Source organism: Erpetoichthys calabaricus, chromosome 12 (assembly GCF_900747795.2).
Source record: "Erpetoichthys calabaricus chromosome 12, fErpCal1.3, whole genome shotgun sequence".
Lineage (NCBI taxonomy): Eukaryota > Metazoa > Chordata > Cladistia > Polypteriformes > Polypteridae > Erpetoichthys > Erpetoichthys calabaricus.
In genome coordinates, this window is record NC_041405.2 from 2,306,222 (window position 1) to 2,324,582 (window position 18,361).

The 18,361-nt window shown below is 43.2% G+C and overlaps 1 protein-coding gene and 1 long non-coding RNA gene across 2 annotated transcripts in view; one reads left to right on the forward strand and one right to left on the reverse strand.

The window, feature by feature from the left end:
- Positions 1-18,361, forward strand: part of LOC114661678 (zinc finger protein 658B-like) — a 278,339-nt gene that overhangs the window by 103,201 nt on the left and 156,777 nt on the right. The window lies entirely within an intron of this gene.
- Positions 16,898-17,901, reverse strand: LOC114661689 (uncharacterized). Its single transcript, XR_003717890.2, has 2 exons — positions 17,358-17,901; positions 16,898-17,086 (listed from the first exon to the last, which is right to left on the reverse strand). It is a non-coding gene; the product is annotated as an uncharacterized LOC114661689 (long non-coding RNA).

The following is an 18,361-nucleotide window of genomic DNA, read 5'->3' on the forward strand; positions in this document are numbered from 1 at the left end:
AACTGCAGTCTGAATGAAGCCTCAATTGAGATCCACTGTTCTGCCAGACTGGAGTACCTCATGACTAAAATGAAGGCCAATTTACTTCCCAAGAGTGTTCACCCCTCTATCATAACTATGGCCAATATTCCCTATGATGTTAATTCCAAATCAGTAAAGCAGAACTACATGGTGTTTGTAATGAACATTCAGTCTGCACATCCAGAAGGTCCATCCATCCATCCATCCTCTTCGGCTTATCTGAGGTCGGGTCGCGGGGGCAGCAGCTTGAGCAGAAATGCCCAGACTTCCCTCTCCCCGGCCACTTCTTCTAGCTCTTACGGGAGAATCCCAAGGTGTTCCCAGGCCAGCCGGGAGACATAGTCCCTCCAGCGTGTCCTGGGTCTTCCCCGGGGCCTCCTCCCGGTTGGACGTGCCCGGAAAACCCAGGAGGCATCCTGATCAGATGCCCGAGCCACCTCATCTGACTCCTCTCCTCGATGCATAGGAGCAGCGGCTCTACTCTGAGCCCCTCCCGGATGACTGAGCTTCTGTTATAATATGTTTTATTATTAAGTTTAATGTCACTGTTCTCTGTGCCCACTGTTATGAACTCATTCATACAGGCTGACCAAATATGGTACACAGGGCACAGCATCAGAATTTAGAATTGCCGAGCCAAGCCCAGGACTAGAGGGGCCACAGACAGCTGGAGACTTGAATAGTCAGCCTAAAGACAGACTAGTATATTTTTGTCTTCTGTCAATACACCGTCTTCTTTCCTTGTTGGGAGAATGAAAACTGTATGTAGGCATTGTGCTATTTCTGTATTTTTAAAGGTGGGGTTTGAGTCCTCTCCTGCCCTTGTTTGGATCCGGAGCAAGAGCCTGCACATGAAGCAAGTCAATATAAAGAATGGTCCAACGGCAAACACTTCGAAGCTGCCGGGGGTTAAGATTATGTCTTCCATCCGAGGCCGGGCAGAAGCTTATATCTTCCGTCTGGCTAAAATCCTTTCAGCGTGGCAACGAAAGATGGCAGGCTCCATAGGTCAAAATACCCACATGTTTAACATGTCTGTCATAAGCTTCCCGTTTGTAATGCCGCGTGAACCCGTCAATAAAGAGCTAGATTATCCTTATACTTCTTGAGTAAATCTTTTAACCATCATTTTGCATGCTGGAGGGAGATAATACTTTTTATTTATAATTATTTAAATTCAGGTTAATTAAAACGCCGCAATTGAAAAGAACACATTTCCAGAGAGCTAATGTCTCTTAAGGAAACAGCTTCTCACCCTATCTTTAATGGAGAGCCCAGACACCCTGCAGAGGAAACTCATTTCAGCCGCTTATATTCGCGATCTCGTTCTTTTGGTCACTACCCATAGCTCATGACCATAGGTGAGGGTAGGAACATAGATCGACTGGTAAATTGAGAGCTTCGCCTTGCGGCTCAGCTCCTTTTTCACCACGACAGACCGATGCAGAACCCTCATCACTGTGGATGCCGCACCGATCCGCCTGTCGATCTCATGCTCCATTCTTCCCTCACTCGTGAACAAGACCCCGAGATACTTGAACTTCTCCACTTGAGGCAGGATCTCGCTACCAACCCTGAGAGGGCACTCCACCCTTTTCCGGCTGAGGACCATGGTCTCGGATTTGGAGGTGCTGATTCTCATCCCAGCCGCTTCACACTTGGCTGCGAACCGATCCAGAGACAGCTGAAGATCACGGCCTGATGAAGCAAACAGGACAACATCATCTGCAAAAAGCAGTGACCCAATCCTGAGCCCACCAAACCGGACCCCCTCAACACCCTGGCTGCACCTAGAAATTCTGTCCATAAAAGTTATGAACAGAATCAGTGACAAAGGGCAGCCCTGGCAGAGTCCAACTCTCACTGGAAACGGGTTCGACTTACTGCCGGCAATGCGGACCAAGCTCTGGCACCGGTTGTACAGGGACCGAACAGCCCTTATCAGGGGGTCCGGTACCCAATACTCTCGGAGCACCCCCCACAGGATTCCCCGAGGGACACGGTCGAACGCCTTTTCCAAGTCCACAGAACACATGTAGACTGGTTGGGCAAACTCCCATGCACCCTCCAGGACTCTGCTAAGGGTGTAGAGCTGGTCCACTGTTCTGCGACCAGGACGAAAACCACACTGTTCCTCCTGAATCCGAGGCTCGACTATCCGACGGACCCTCCTCTCCAGAACCCCCGAATAGACTTTTCCAGGGAGGCTGAGGAGTGTGATCCCTCTGTAGTTGGAACACACCCTCCGGTCCCCTTTCTTAAAGAGGGGGACCACCACCCCAGTCTGCCAATCCAGAGGCACTGTCCCTGATGTCCATGCGATGTTGCAGAGACGTGTCAACCAAGACAACCGTACAACATCCAGAGCCTTGATGAACTCCTGGCGTATCTCATCTACACCCGGGGCCCTGCCACCAAGAAGTATTTTGACCACCTCGGTGACCTCAGTCCCAGAGATGGGCGAGCCCACTTCTGAGTCCCCAGGCTCTGCTTCCTCATTGGAAGGTATGTTAGTGGGATTGAGGAGGTCTTCGAAGTACTCCCTCCACCGACCCACAACGTCCAGAGTTGCGGTCAGCAGTGCACCATCCCCACCATATACAGTGTGGACACTGCACTGCTTCCCCCTCCTGAGACACTGGACGGTGGACCAGAATCTCCTCGAAGCCTTCCGAAAGTCGTTCTCCATGGCTTCCCCAAACTCCTCCCATGCCCGAGTTTTTGCCTCAGCAACCACTGAAGCTGCATTCCGCTTGGCCTGCTGGTACCTATTAGCTGCCTCCAGAGTCCCACAGGAGAAAAGGGACCGGTAGGACTCCTTCTTCAGCTTGACGGCATCCTTCACCGCCGGTGTCCACCAACGGGTTTGGGGATTGCTGCCACGACAGGCACCGACCACCTTACGGCCACAGCTCCGGTCAGCCGCCTCAACAATAGGGGCACGGAACATGGCCCATTCGGACTCAATGTGGTTGAAGGGAGTTGAAGCTACTTTTGACAGGGGGCTCTGCCAGACGTTCCCAGCAGACCCTCACAACACATTTGGGCCTACCAGGCCTGACCGGCATCCTCCCCAACCATCGAAGCCAACTCACCACCAGGTGGTGATCAGTTGATAGCTCCGCCCCACTCTTCACCCGAGTGTCCAAGGCATGTGGCTGCAAGTCCGACGACACGACCACAAAGTCGATCTTCGAACTGAGGCCTAGGGTGTCCTGGTGCCAAGTGCACATATGAACACCCCTATGCTTGAACATGGTGTTCATTACGGACAATCAGTGACGAGCACAGAAGTCCAATAACAAAACACCGCTCGGGTTCAGATCGGGGGGGCCATTCCTCCCAATCACACCCTTCCAGGTCTCACTGTCATTGCCCACGTGAGCATTGAAGTCTCCTAGCAGAACGAGGGAGTCCCCAGAAGGTATGCCTCCTAGCACCCCCTCCAGGGACTCCAAAAAGGGTGGGTACTCTGAACTGCTGTTCGGTGCATACGCACAAACAACAGTTAGAACCCGTCCCCCCACCCAAAGGCGGAGGGAGGCTACCCTCTCGTCCACCGGGGTAAACCCCAATGAACAGGCTCCAAGTCAGGGGGCAATAAGTATACCCACACCCGCTCGGTGCCTCTCACCGGGGGCAACTCCAGAGTGGTAGAGAGTCCAGCCCCTCTCAAGGAGATTGGTTCCAGAGTCCAAGCTGTGCGTCGAGGTGAGCCCGACTATATCTAGCTGGAACCTCTCAACCTCACGCACTAGCTCAGGCTCCTTCCTCTTCAGAGAGGTGACATTCCACATCCCAAGAGCCAGTTTCTGTAGCCGAGGATCGGACCGCCAAGGTCCCCGCCTTCGGCCACCACCCAACTCACACTGCACCCGACCTCCTTGGCCCCTCCCATAGGTGGTGAGCCCATGGGAAGGGGGACCCACGTTGCCTCTTCGGGCTGTGCCCGGCCGAGCCCCATGGGTGCAGGCCCGGCCACCAGGTGCTCGCCATCGAGCCCCACCTCCAGAGGGGAGCCCCGGTGACCCGCGTCCGGGCGAGGGAAAACGCTGTCCAAATTTTTTATTCATCATAGAAGGTCTGTTGAACTGCACTTTGTCTCAACAGTCACCTAGGACCAGTTTGCCTTGGGTGGCCCTACCGGGGGCATAAAGCCCCGGACAACAGAGCTCCTAAGATCACTGGGACACGCAAACCCCTCCACCACGATAAGGTGGCGATTCGAGGAGGGGAATGTTCTTTCTTGTTTTTGTTTTTGTTTTTTTTGGGTAACTTTAATCACACTAACTTGTGTTTACTGTGATTTACTGTGATGCCTGCAGGCACAGGCACTCCCACCTGGTAGATTCAACTTGGAATCCTTAAGACTGGTACAATACAGAATGTCACAAGCTAACTTAGCAGATAATTCTGTAAGAACTTTGGGGAGTGTCAATAAACTCAGATAGCTTTTAAAATCTTGTTTGAAGTAAGAACAAAGGCTGACTGTAGACTAAAATAAATTTGACTTTTTGTAAATGTAACCAGCATGAACTATTGTGTTGTTTTTGCACAGCTGGCACTGGCAATCTGGGCAGTTAGGGTTACTGGCAATGATACACCTCAGGAACCTATTCAGTTTTGAATGAGAATTATTCTTTTATTAACAATACACTTTACTATTCAAGTAATTATTAATTAATCCCAGATGTGGAAATAGAAATGTTTACTTTTTTAATATTATTACTTTTATAGGGCTGTTGTTATTTGTTTGTGGATGGCTCTGCTGTCATTATGATAACAGTTCTCTTCTTGGGTCCCAGTACGGTACTGACAATCTTTTTTGGGTCCTCAGATTGTTTAATAAACCCCAAGTTTCACAGAGCTGTAAGTGCTGCTGCTGAAAATGCTGGATGGCTCTTCTGTCAGGCCGGGTGTGCTGAAGTGATTTTGTTTGAACTGGTGCTACTTACGATGCTAACTACTGTACAGCTTCACAAGAGACACAGTAAGTAATGTAACACTAATTTAACCAACACAGTAACTTTAGGCAATTACTTTGTTTAACTGCTAAGCTAAGTTTAGCTACATTACATAAATTACATGCTGCCCAGTGAGGTAGCTGTATCTAACGGTAATTATAAGCTTATGTTGAACCTGTTTTAAACACACATAATAATGGTGCCCAGGCCTATTGATTTGTGAATGGGTGACTACCTGACTGACATGGAGATCCACAGAAAATGCAAATAAGTGAATATTAAAGCATGGCTTGGTGTGTGTGTGTGTGCGTGTGCCCAGCAATTGACTGGCACACTGTCCAGGGTTTGTTCCTGCCTTATACCCTATGCTTGCTAGGGTGGGCTCCAACAGACCCCTGCAACCCAGTTTAGGACAAAGCCGGTTGGAGAGTGACTGAATGATATGAATCCTACATGAATTGGACTTTATTATTATTTTTTCCAGCATAAGGACTTTGTTTTTTATTAGGAATTGCTCAATTCATCTTGAAGCTACTATAACATAAGTCAGCGGTTATCTGAAGACAGGACTTTGTTTGAGGTTACAGGTTAAGACCAACATATATGTTAAAGTGACAAGGCTAGCTTTGCTATTTTATACAGTAGGTAAGCAATTCATGCCAGGAGTTAATCAGCCTTTAACAACCAGTCCCAGGAAAATTAATCATTAGTCTGACCAATAGAAATTTTGGAATTGTACATTTTCTGCTTTGTTTATTGTGTCATGAGGAGGGTGAATTAAAGGCAGAGAAATTTCAGTTCCTTAAATTGGATCAAAGCATACCAGAGATTTTTACTCAAGATCTATCATCTGATATGACTGGAGTCTGTCGATGTAAAATAAAGAACTGTTTGATAACTGTCTAATGCAGCTCCTTGTCTTCCACAACATAATAATCCTATTGCACAATCCTAATAACTCTATTATTAAATGAATAAATATTGTACCACCCCATGATAGTCACTGGCTCTATCTGGCCACTCCACTAAAAATCTTTTAGAGGCACCCCTTACTCCAACATGCAGATGTGGCCACCAATGAGACGTATGTGAGGGGCATGGCTGCACCCATTTAGCTAATAAAGCTAATAATCTAGAAGCGACCACTATCCACTGCACATTGAAAGCTCAAGTGTGGAGATCGTCAAGAGCATCAAATTCCTTGGTGTTCACCTGGTGGAGAACTTCACCAGGAGCCTCATGTATAACACTGTGCATAGAATTCACACTAAAACATGGTGTATGGACAAAAGTGGAAATGTACGTACGCACAAAAAAAATCAGATGCACAAAACTGTGCATAAGCCAGCTTCTACACACTTCCAATCTCCATAAATCCTGGTCAGCGTGAAATGTAACGCTCGTTCCCACGCCTGCTGCACCACCCAGACTCCTACAAGAAATTTGCATATTTTAATATGCAAATCAATATAAATATCACCTTCAGTTCAGGGTTTGGTTAAAAGACAATGGAAAAGGCACATGAAAAAAGAAGAATTTTTAGCGAATTCCAAATGGAGGCAAAGAGAACATACTATTTGTTGACTTACTCAATAGTATAAGCAACAAAAGCATGGTGGAAACACTTGGAAGTTCTAGTTCAGAAAGTCGCACAGTGTCTGAAATAAAAAGGTAGTGGTCAGATATCAAAGTCAGCATGAAAAGCGAGTCACAGCCCACTGTCTGTTAATTCTGTTTAAGACAATATTACAAAGTTGAACCCCATGAGATAGTCAGGCAGTGATGGTGCTGCTGTGCTGAGCACATCTTCGGGCACTGTCTACTCAAACACCTCTGCCTCAAAAAGCACTGGGCGACCATCTGACTGTGTGCAGACAGCTGCTCTGGAGTCACAAAATCCAATAGTGGCTGGTATGAGTGATGTGGCTAATGAACTAAGGAATATAAGGGCTGTACTATGTGATATTGATCACAAATTAAATGAATTGGTTAAAAAATAAATGCTGCATCTGATTACCTGCTTTTACATTCAAATGAAGTTGTAACGCTGTCTGATTTGGCTGATCATTTGGTGGGTCAGGGTCAGGTTCATCATAATGCATCACTTCAGGTACGGGCAAGCCACCTTTGTGCCCCACATTATGCAACACGCTACATGATTACACAATGCGGCACACTTTTTGTGGACTATAGAGGTGCACACTAATAGATTGAAAATGATTTCTATTTACATAACCAGATTCATTCTCTGAAGGTGCCTTTATAGAGTAGCGTCGGCACCAAGCAACACAACGGATCAATTCTCTGCTCTTTACCTGGCTCTTCGAGGTGACTGTCTATCTTTAAAAGGACTGCTTGACTTTTGCCACACTAGTTGGAAAAAGTACCAGCAACTTTGCAGAGCTGCCATTTTTATAGGTTCTCCAGCTATATATAATGTAATGCCAGCTCATTCTTTTGGTGGTTGGTCCCTGGCTGATGTAACTTGTCCAGCACCATTTTAATAGCAATGTGTGTGCAGTTGACTGCTCCAATTACATTTGAGAAAACGGACATTGCTTAGAATTGCTGTTTCATGTTTTCCAGTTCAACCACATCTTATCTATCTGGATGACAAGCGGATAATACCATCTTATACAGCTGGTATGGCATGACTCAGTGATGTTTGTGAAATATCTGATCAGTCAGCAAGTTCACATTGAAAGGCTCCTGTGGCTAAAGACCCAAGAGTGGACAGAACTTGCAAAGGAGCAGGTAGAGCACAATTCCTCAAAATCTGCCTTTATAAATCCAGTGCCAGTTCAGCACACAGTGCCAAGAGCAGAGCTCTGGAAAATTGAAATCAACTTGGAAGCAAGTCGTCGTCATCTATAAATATGCTCTATCTTCTAATTCTTCCATTTTCAATGTCTTCCAGCAATGTTAAAGCAACTGTTGTGAATGGAATAGTTTAGCCATTCCGTGCACCATTATATTGTTACAATCAAGTGAATTACGTTTGTAAACGATATGCAATTAATTTTGCTGTATTTGATAAAACCTGCATCATAGATGTGAATCTAAAAATTAAAGCAGATCACAGAAACAGTAGCACTGCTTTGACACTGGGTGCTGCCAGTTTACAAATCGAGCAGAAAAGTGTGTATGTAAGGTGATGGGCTGCCAGGAACATGTGTGCGGCTTTACTCCAAGTTTAGTTTTTATACATCTTGAAGTGAGCATGGAAACGGGAGTGCACAACATTTTTGTGCATACACACCATTTATACTTGAGGTTTCCTGGTCTGTCAACACCAGCTCCATAGGCAAGAAAGCCAGCAGTGTCTTTACTTCCAGTGAAATCAGAGGAAAGCCAATCTCCCACCACCTATGCTCAACACCTTCTACAGAGGGACTATTGAGAACATCCTATGCAGCTGCATCACTGTCTGGTTTGTGAATTGCACCATCATGGATTGCAAGACCCTGCAATGGACAGTGAGGACAGCTGAAAAGATCATTGGAGTCTCTCTTTCCTCCATCACGGACATGTATAGTACACGCTGCATCTGCAAACTCACCAGTATTGTGTAGGATCTAATTCACACATCACATAAACTATTCACTCTCCAGATCTGTTCAAAGAACTGGCATACTAGGTGTTGCAGGTGGCTGGGGATGCCCCGGAGGACCGGAGGTGGGCTTACGCCTCCCTCAGACCACGTGGGGGCGACCGCCCTGGTGGCTGTGGGGACCATGGGTACAGAGCGTTGAAGCTCAACCCTGTAGGGGCCCATGGTCACTGCCAGGGAGTGCCCAGATGCCTATGGAGCCCTGGACCTCAGCACTTCCGTCACACCCGGAAGTGCTGGGGGGAAGAGGATCGGGGACACCCGGAGTGTTTCCGGGTGAGCAGCTGGCACTTCAGCCACACTGGGGAGTGCCGGTGGAAGATTGTCGGGAGGCACCTGGAGCACATCCGGATGATGATAAAAGGGGCCGCCTCCCTTCATTCAGAGACTTGAGTCGGGTGGAAGAAGGACAAGGTCTGGGAAGAGGCAAGCAGGCGGCCTGAAGAAGGAAAGGCATTTGATGGTGGCCAGGACTTTTGGGGACTTCGGACTTGTGTGCACTTTATTGTAAATATGGATGCTGTAAATAAACGTGTGTGGGGTGATTTGAACGTGTCTGCCTGTCTGTGTCCGGGTCATCTTCCACATGGGGCACAATGTGGAACAGAACCAGAAAAAAACAAATACAACAGTTCAGGCCATCTTTAACTGGTTATGCTGATTAGCATATAAAAATCATCCTTTTTAACAGATCATTGCAGTGGGTTTCCTCCAAGTTGATTCCATCATTAGTTAGTTTTACTGAAGTCTGACAGAATACTGTCCCACATTCCTCCCTCCATCCATCCATACATTTCCTGAACTTACTAAACCTAGTTCAGGATTATAAGAAGCTGGTAGTTTGGGGCTACTGGAAACCATAACCATCATCAGTCACCCTCATGCCACATTTTGAAGCGTGGGTGGGCTAAACCACAAAACCTCAAAACTAACTTCGGTCCTGAGGCTGCCCTAAATTCACTAAATGTATACGCTGTAACGTGTGCATTGGCGTGTTTTGACTAATACAATATTTTTGTTCCCTAGAATATTTTCCTTGTATGAAAGCAGCTTAAAATGTTGTTAAAATGATATGAAGTAACAATTTTTCATTTTTTAATTAATTAGTTTAATGTACATTCTAATTTCAAACTATAGTCAGAGGACTTGTGGGGGGCAGGGTGCAAATTAAAAACCTCCAATTAGTGGGATGCTGGAGGAAAAAATCCTGTGGAGTTCTAAGGCCAAATTATTGGTCAAAATGCACTCGGTTCTTTGACACTGCAAGAATGTGAAACCTTAATACCCTGCTCTGAACTAAGAAATCAACATAAATTCCAAATTCAAGGATATTAGGCTGATGGTGAATCTCATTATGCTACTTCATTAAATGTATAGATTTTGCTTTATCCTGATTACAGATCCCTATTGTCAACGTCAGTCTGTTCTATACTATCCAATGATCACTATCAAAAATAAATATATGTAGTATTGTATCATATCCCATTCCTGTATAAAATAAAAAAAAAAATTCTAAACCATTTATATTTCCATATTACCTACACAGAACTGTAAATTTACAACACTCAGGTGTTAATAGGGCCTTAGGTGTGAAGTGTGAATAATGTCATTAAAAGTAATGGGAAATAACCTTTCAAGCAGTTTAGGACAGTTCTGGGGCCTCATGTATAACGCCGTGCGTAGAACTCACACTATAACATGGCGTAAGCACAAAAGCGGGATTGTGCGTACGCACAGAAAAATCCAGATGCAGGAATCTGTGCGCACGCATACTTTCACGTTCTTCCACTACATAAATCCCGATTTGCGTGAAAAGTAACGCACGTGCACGTGCCTTCTGTCCCGCCCCAACTCCTCCCAGAATTACGCCTCTTTGAATATGCAAATCAATATAAATAGCCTTCTGAGAAAAGACAATGTGAAAAGCACAGAGGAAAATATAAGAATTTCAGCGAATACCAAGTGGAGGCAAAGGAAAAACGTACTATTTGTTGGTTTAAACAGTGATATAATCAAATTCACAAAGTCGCACAGTGCCCGAAATAAAAAAGAAATCACATATCAAAGTCGCTGTGAAAAGGCGAGTTGTAGCCCACCGTCTGAGTGTCATATGAAAGCGTATTAGGGAACAAACAAAAAACATAGGCACACAGTGGGAAAAAAGCACGAAATGTCAACTTTAATCTCGAAATTTCTTAAAATCGTTTATTTTACTACCGTAGTTTCTCAAGTAGCATGTTAAATGCTTTTTTCTGTGTTTGATCTTCTATGTGCTCTATGTGTGTGAATCACTACGTGCTTCCGTTCTTTCTCTTTCTCCGACAGGACACAGAATGCATTACATTCGAGATATTACAGCTCTCTGAATAATTAAAATACTGAGATGTATACGTGATATCATTTTCATGATGATAGGAATGAAAGCATGTTATTAAACATGGGAACACGGTGGCGCAGTGATTGTTCATATCTCACGCAAGAGGCTTGCTGCACCACGTGTGACCTTCGATGAAATAATTTATTACAGAAGTACTGTCTCTTTCAAACGTACTAACCTCCAATTCCTGTCCATACTTTTCTTTCTCCAATCGCCACACAATCAGCTCTGTAATAGACGTGAAGCCATTTGTAAGCTTAGAACGCCGATTCTTCAAAACTTTTAAGGAACATTGAAATATCTTCGTAGTACATGTTTAATTATTCTATTCGTCTATCCTTCCAGTGTCGCGTCAGCACCACTTATCTGTATACTATAAGCAACATATTTTGCTGCATTTCATCTTAAAAATGATATTGTCATCATACGCGCTTTATAAAGTAGCGCAGGTTGTGCAATATTATAACTGTAGTGCAAGTTTACAGTGAGGTGATTGAGTGCGTTTATAGTTCTTGGGATGAAACTGTTTCTGAAACGCGAGGTCCGTACAGGAAAGGGTTTGACGCTTTTTGCCATGGTTGAGGTAGTGTGTACTTGAAACTGTATACCGATAATTCTCTTTCCGATCATCTGTTGCTGTGATTCACACTCAGATACAGTGATATAAATACTCCGAGTGGTGCAGTGAGAGTAATATGGAAAAAAATGATCCGCAGTGGCAACCCTTAACGGGAACAGCAAAAAGAAGAACAAGATGCAGTGAGCGTAACAACGCTAAAGCAGTTCTGGTATTTGGAATACTATGGCTATTCCCTGGCCCATTATATTGCAGCAGGTTAATTACAATCAGATGTATTACACTAATAAACAATATGCAGTTAATTTCAGTGTATTTATAAAGCCGCGTCAGGAATGTGGAGCTAAGAAAGAAAGGATGAGCACACAGGAACAGTAGTTTGACCATTCTGTGGACCATTATATTGTTACAGGTTAATTACAATCAGATGCATTAAATTTATGAACGATATGCGGTTAATTTCAGTGTATTTGATAAAGCCGCCGCCGTGGATGTGGGTCTAAGAAAGGGTAACCACACAGGAACAGTAGCACTGCTTTGGTGCTGGGTGCCGCCAGTCTGCAAAACCGGGCGGATAAATTGCGTACGCCAAGGAATGAGTTACCGTGGAAATGTGCGTGGCTTTACGCCAAGTTTAGGTTTTATACATCGCGATTTGAGCGTGGAAAGGTTCGTACGCAACATTTCTGTGCGTACGCACCGTTTATACATGAGGCCCCTGGGGCCTCATGTATAACGCCGTGCGTAGAACTCACACTATAACATGGCGTAAGCACAAAAGCGGGATTGTGCGTACGCACAGAAAAATCCAGATGCAGGAATCTGTGCGCACGCATACTTTCACGTTCTTCCACTACATAAATCCCGATTTGCGTGAAAAGTAACGCACGTGCACGTGCCTTCTGTCCCACCCCAACTCCTCCCAGAATTACGCCTCTTTGAATATGCAAATCAATATAAATAGCCTTCTGTGAAAAGACAATGGGAAAAGCACAGGGGAAAATATAAGAAATTCAGCGAATACCAAGTGGAGGCAAAGGAAAAACGTACTATTTGTTGGTTTAAACAGTGGTATAATCAACAAAAGAAAGTTGATCGAGTGACAGAGTGTCGGAAAAACTCGAAAGATCAAATTCACAAAGTCGCACAGTGCCCGAAATAAAAAAGAAATCACATATCAAAGTCGCTGTGAAAAGGCGAGTCGTAGCCCACCGTCTGAGTGTCATATGAAAGCGTATTAGGGTACAAATAAAAAACATAGACACACAGTGGGAAAAAAGCACGAAATGTCAACTTTAATCTCGAAATTTCCACTTTAATCACGTAGTTTATTTTGCCATTAAAGTAACATCATAAACTTCATCTTAAAATCGTTTACTTTACTAGTTTCTCAAGTAGCACGTTAAATGCTTGTTCTGTGTTTGATCTTCTATGTGCTCTATGTGTGTGAATCACTACGTGCTTCCGTTCTTTCTCTTTCTCCGACAGGACACAGAATGCATTACATTCGAGAGATTACAGCTCTCTGAATAATTAAAATACTGAGATGTATACGTGATATCATTTTCATGATGATAGGAATGAAAGCATGTTATTAAACATGGGAACACGGTGGCGCAGTGATTGTTCATATCTCACGCAAGAGGCTTGCTGCACCATGTGCGACCTTCGATGAAATAATTTATTACAGAAGTACTGTCTCTTTCAAACGTACTAACCTCCAATTCCTGTCCATACTTTTCTTTCTCCAATCACCACACAATCAGCTCTGTAATAGACGTTAAACCATTTGTAAGCTTAGAACGCCGATTCTTCAAAACTTTTAAGGAACATTGAATTATCTTCGTAGTACATGTTTAATTATTCTATTCGTCTATCCTTCCAGTGTCGCGTCAGCACCAGCAAGAATACAACGCAAGGCAGGAGCTATCCTTGAACTAGCTATACGCTGTGGCACCGTGTCCTCACTTAATTATTAACAATACAGATTATTTAAATGAAGTTAAAGTTTTATCTGTATACTATAAGCAACATATTTTGCTGCATTTCATCTTAAAATGATATTGTCATCATACGCGCTTTATAAAGTGGCGCAGGTTGTGCAATATTATAACTGTAGTGTAAGTTTACAGTGAGGTGATTGTACTTATAAGTACAAACAGTTCTACAAGGAGCACTTGATGGACTGATTGAGTGCGTTTAGAGTTCTTGGGATGAAACTGTTTCTGAAACGCGAGGTCCGTACAGGAAAGGCTCTGACGCTTTTTGCCATGGTTGAGGTAGTGTGTACTTGAAACTGTATACCGATAATTCTCTTTCCGATTGTCTGCTGCTGTGATTCACACTCAGATACAGTGATATAAATACTCCGAGTGGTGCAGTGAGAGTAATATGGAAAAAGATGATCCGCAGTGGCAACCCTTAACGGGAGCAGCAAAAAGAAGAACAAGATGCAGTGAGCGTAACAACGCTATAGCAGTTATGGTATTTAGAATACTATGGCTATTCCCTGGACCATTATATTGCTACATGTTAATTACAATCAGATGCATTACACTAATAAACAATATGCAGTTAATTTCAGTGTATTTATAAAGCCGCGTCAGGAATGTGGAGCTAAGAAAGAAAGGATGAGCACACAGGAACAGTAGTTTGACCATTCTGTGGACCATTATATTGTTACAGGTTAATTGCAATCAGATGCATTAAATTTATGAACGATATGCGGGTAATTTCAGTGTATTTGATAAAGCCGCCGCTCGGATGTGGATACAAGAAAGAGTGATCACACAGGAACAGTAGCACTGCTTTGACGCTGGGTGCCGCCAGTCTGCAAAACCGAGCTGAGAAATTGCGTACGCCAAGGTATTAGTTACTGTGGAAATGTGCGTGGCTTTACGCCAAGTTTAGGTTTTATACATCGCGATTTGAGCGTGGAAAGGTTCGTACGCAACATTTCTGTGCGTACGCACCATTTATACATGAGGCCCCTGGTCTGGCACTAAATGCTAGAAAAATGCTTATTAGGACTGAACAAGCCTGACAAAAATGGAGATGTGCACTCAGGTCAATGTCTGCCATTTGTTTAGTGTTTGTGATGCTTTTAAATGACTTTTTGTGCACTTTCTAAATTAAAGCATTTTTGGCCATTTTTCCAAGCACTTTTCTGGTGTTTTTCAAGGTCTTTTTCAACATTAATTAGATGTTCTTACAAAAGAAATGAGAATTGCCTGTTATGTATTGGTGATGTTATTTATAGGCTAAGTCTCAGATTGCATACATCCTCAGTAAACAGTACCCTAAACAGAGGGCACTTTATTACTCGACACTGAATTTGCACTTTGTCAAACTTGGCTAATTTTATTATACAATCATGTCTCAAAACATCACAAATAAGTCCACTGCCCAACATTTAGTACTGCTGAAATGAAGCTGGGGAAAGACTCTGGACAAAAGAAATGTACACAAATATAACCAGTAAAGTTGCACCCAAAGCCTCAGATGTTTCACCTCAGTCAGTTTATGAGACTTTTAATTGGGTGCAAGTTGTAGGGACCAATGGGGGTGTCCAGCGTGGTGACCAGAATTATTTGCATGGCGTCCACGGCAACATTTTTTCCATCCTTTGCCACCCTTGAAGGTGCCACTGTGTGGTTCTGCAGTAGGACCTAAAGAGGAAGCAAATTTGATGTTCAAGGCAGGTCTTCAGGTGACCTAGTGTCTTTAGTCCAGGGGCTAACTGAATAGAACACATAGGAAGAAAGTAATCGTACTGAGGAAATAAAAAGGGGTCACTAGCCATCAGTCCATTACAGGGCAGAGCTACATAACTTCTATACATCAGGGAATTCACGCATACATGACACAAAAGCCAGAGAACTCAAGGAAACGTCAACAGAACACTTGATGAAGGGAAGCTTTGAAACTGGGAGGCTGCACTGAGTACGTTTCTGCAGCCACTTTCTTGAAGCTGTCAAACATGCTGCACTGCTTCACATTTATATAATGTTGTACTTGAAAGTGTTTCATGAGGTTGCTAGTGTTACTGCCTTTTCACGCAATACCTTTTTTATATATATTACATTTAGCTGCATTATCATTGCATTTACTAAAGTGAGCCCACATTTTTGAGTGCTTTACCCTGTCTGTCATGATGACTGGAGAGCACAGAATGTAAACATGCAGCTATGCAACTAAAATGTGATCACCTGACAGAAGCTTATTGGTATTTTGCTACCAACCAGTCTGGAACAGGTACCAGTTTAATGCCAGTTTTTGATACCCATCCCTACTCATGTGTCCGTTTTTGTTTTGGCTTTATTGCAATAGAAGGTGAGCAGGGGCAATTGGCCCATTTTCTCATTTTTGTTTCACCTTTCCTGCTTCTATAGGGAACAGCAGCACTTAATTGAGATGACCTTGGGTTTCTTCCAAATAAGGCATCATGAATTCTTAAGCCCCTTTTCAACATTGACTGTTGTGCTGTCTAGCATCTTTTATTCTTGATGGGTCCAGTCAGCTTCCATATAGCCCATCTTCAAAAGTCTTCATTGGGCAACAGGAGCAACCTTAGTTGCTTGAATGTTAGATGCTGGGCCAACAATTCACAGTTAGCTTCCCTTGACAACAGTCACATCAGCTTTCATTTGCAGAGGACAGGTGACAGAAAGGGTACAGTCATATTTTGTCAGTTGACAGCTGAAGTGACAAACCTGCTACAGTACATTACACAGCCTCAGTCAAGATGTGTCACCATGATCCTTTGTTCTTGATCTGCAGTGCACCATAACCTAACCATTTTTCAAGGCATTTTCTTAGGCTCCTTCAACTTGGCACCTGTTCCCTGGAACTCCCTCCCCATGTGTCTTGTCCAAATTCAGATCCACACTGAAGAGCTGACTGCTTCATGCTGATCACATTGTCAGGCGTTATCAGCCTTTGCATGTAACACCTAACCTCACCGGTAACAAACACATACTCTCCCTCTCCACCTATCCCAGGCGAGATTCACTGTGCCACTCAATTTACTCCTTTTATCTTAATTATTGACTGTATTCTGTCTGATTACTCTATTTTGTTTTACCACTGCTTATAATGTGATGGTGAAAGGAACTATAAGAAAGAAATATGAAATTAATAATGCTTAAAGGAGAAATTAAATAAACCCGCAGCATATTATTGTATATACGTTAGAAAAAATAAGGAACATTATAGATTTTATCTAGATTTGTACTGATCTACATTTTTTAAGCATTTCAGAACTGATCTGAAATATTTTTAGCTTTATCTCATGTGAAAGCATACTTTTTAATGAACATTTATATTGACAACACAAGGAGTATCCGGAGTATGTTTGTTACTTAATATAACTTTTTATTTTTTTTTTGTTTTTACAGTGTCAAGGATTATGATCACATAACTTTTTGTTTATTAAAATGATATTTTACATATTTTGCAGTGCAAAGTTGTACGGTCCATTGCAGTGTGTACTGGATATTGTGGTCTTCTGTAACATTGTGGTAAACTGATCTCTCAACCTGAAATGGAAAGAAAATGGAGAAGGGATCAATGACATGCAATATTGAACAAAATGTCTGCCTGAGTCGTACATCTCCCTGTTGGGCTCATTATATATTAGCCCTTGGGGTTTGACCTCTGCTCAGAATTTTGAAGAGGTTTCTCTCCATGACAGATCTGGAGGCCTGACCGTGCTCTATGCAAGTCAAATACTGGATGGAAAGTCAGCTGATGTCATTGGACTTATCTGATAATGGTAACTGGGCAGCACTGGGGACAGACAGCACTTACCAGGTTATTTGGTGAAGGCAGGGTTTCCGCAATCTAAGAATTCTGTCCATACTGTTTGTCTAGTAGATGGACCCAATCACTTTTGATTTAGTCATGATGTTGTGTGGTGTTCAGGACTTCAGAATAGCAGCAGTAGACAGCAATAAGGTGTTCTGAGATCAGATATAAAAGAAATGTAACTGCACAGATATTCTTATTTCAAATTATAGGACCAAGTCTGCTGGTCCAGCCAGGATTTAGTCAGGTTCTCAAGATAGACACATAATGCAGCTGGATATGCAATGAACTCTTAACAGATTCAAAGTGATCAGAGGTGATACACAGCACAAAGTTCAAAGCAACCACAAATGATCCACAGCTCATGGACTAAAGTAACCTGAGGCAACTAGCAATAGTAGCTTACCTGAAGGTTGATTACATTCCACATACGGTAGAAGTAAGCCAGGGTTGATAACTTGTACTACAGTGAGATATGCTATTCAGAAGACTGTCCTGATGTTCCAGTTGTAGTGTCATACATTGCATAATCTTAAATGTTTTTGCTTATTCATTCGGCTCAGTTTCTCAATGTAACTGGAATAATCTCCCACTTTAGTTTCCTTTTCAGTAAAGTTGTCTGGACTTCATCAGAACTTGACCCTTTAAGAACTACTTATGGATGTAGAATTTTTTTTTTCAATAGCAATTATATTCTGTCAATAAAATGTAACTTATATTTACTAATTACTTGTTGCATCCCCTTTTTTGTAACTCAGATTTCAAGACTTTGCTCGATAGACACTGTCTTCTTTCTATTGGCCTTTTTTCATTTTTCTTTTGTTCATTTCTTTCTTTCGTTCTTTGTTTTGTTAATGTGTACAACAAGTAATCCCCTGAAGAAGAGGATTTCATTCTCAAAACACATTAGCACTCTGAATACTGAATGATTTTGCTAAGAGCATCACCATATCTTAGACTACACAATGCAGATACATTCTACTCAAGTTTCCGTTCCTTTAAAAGTC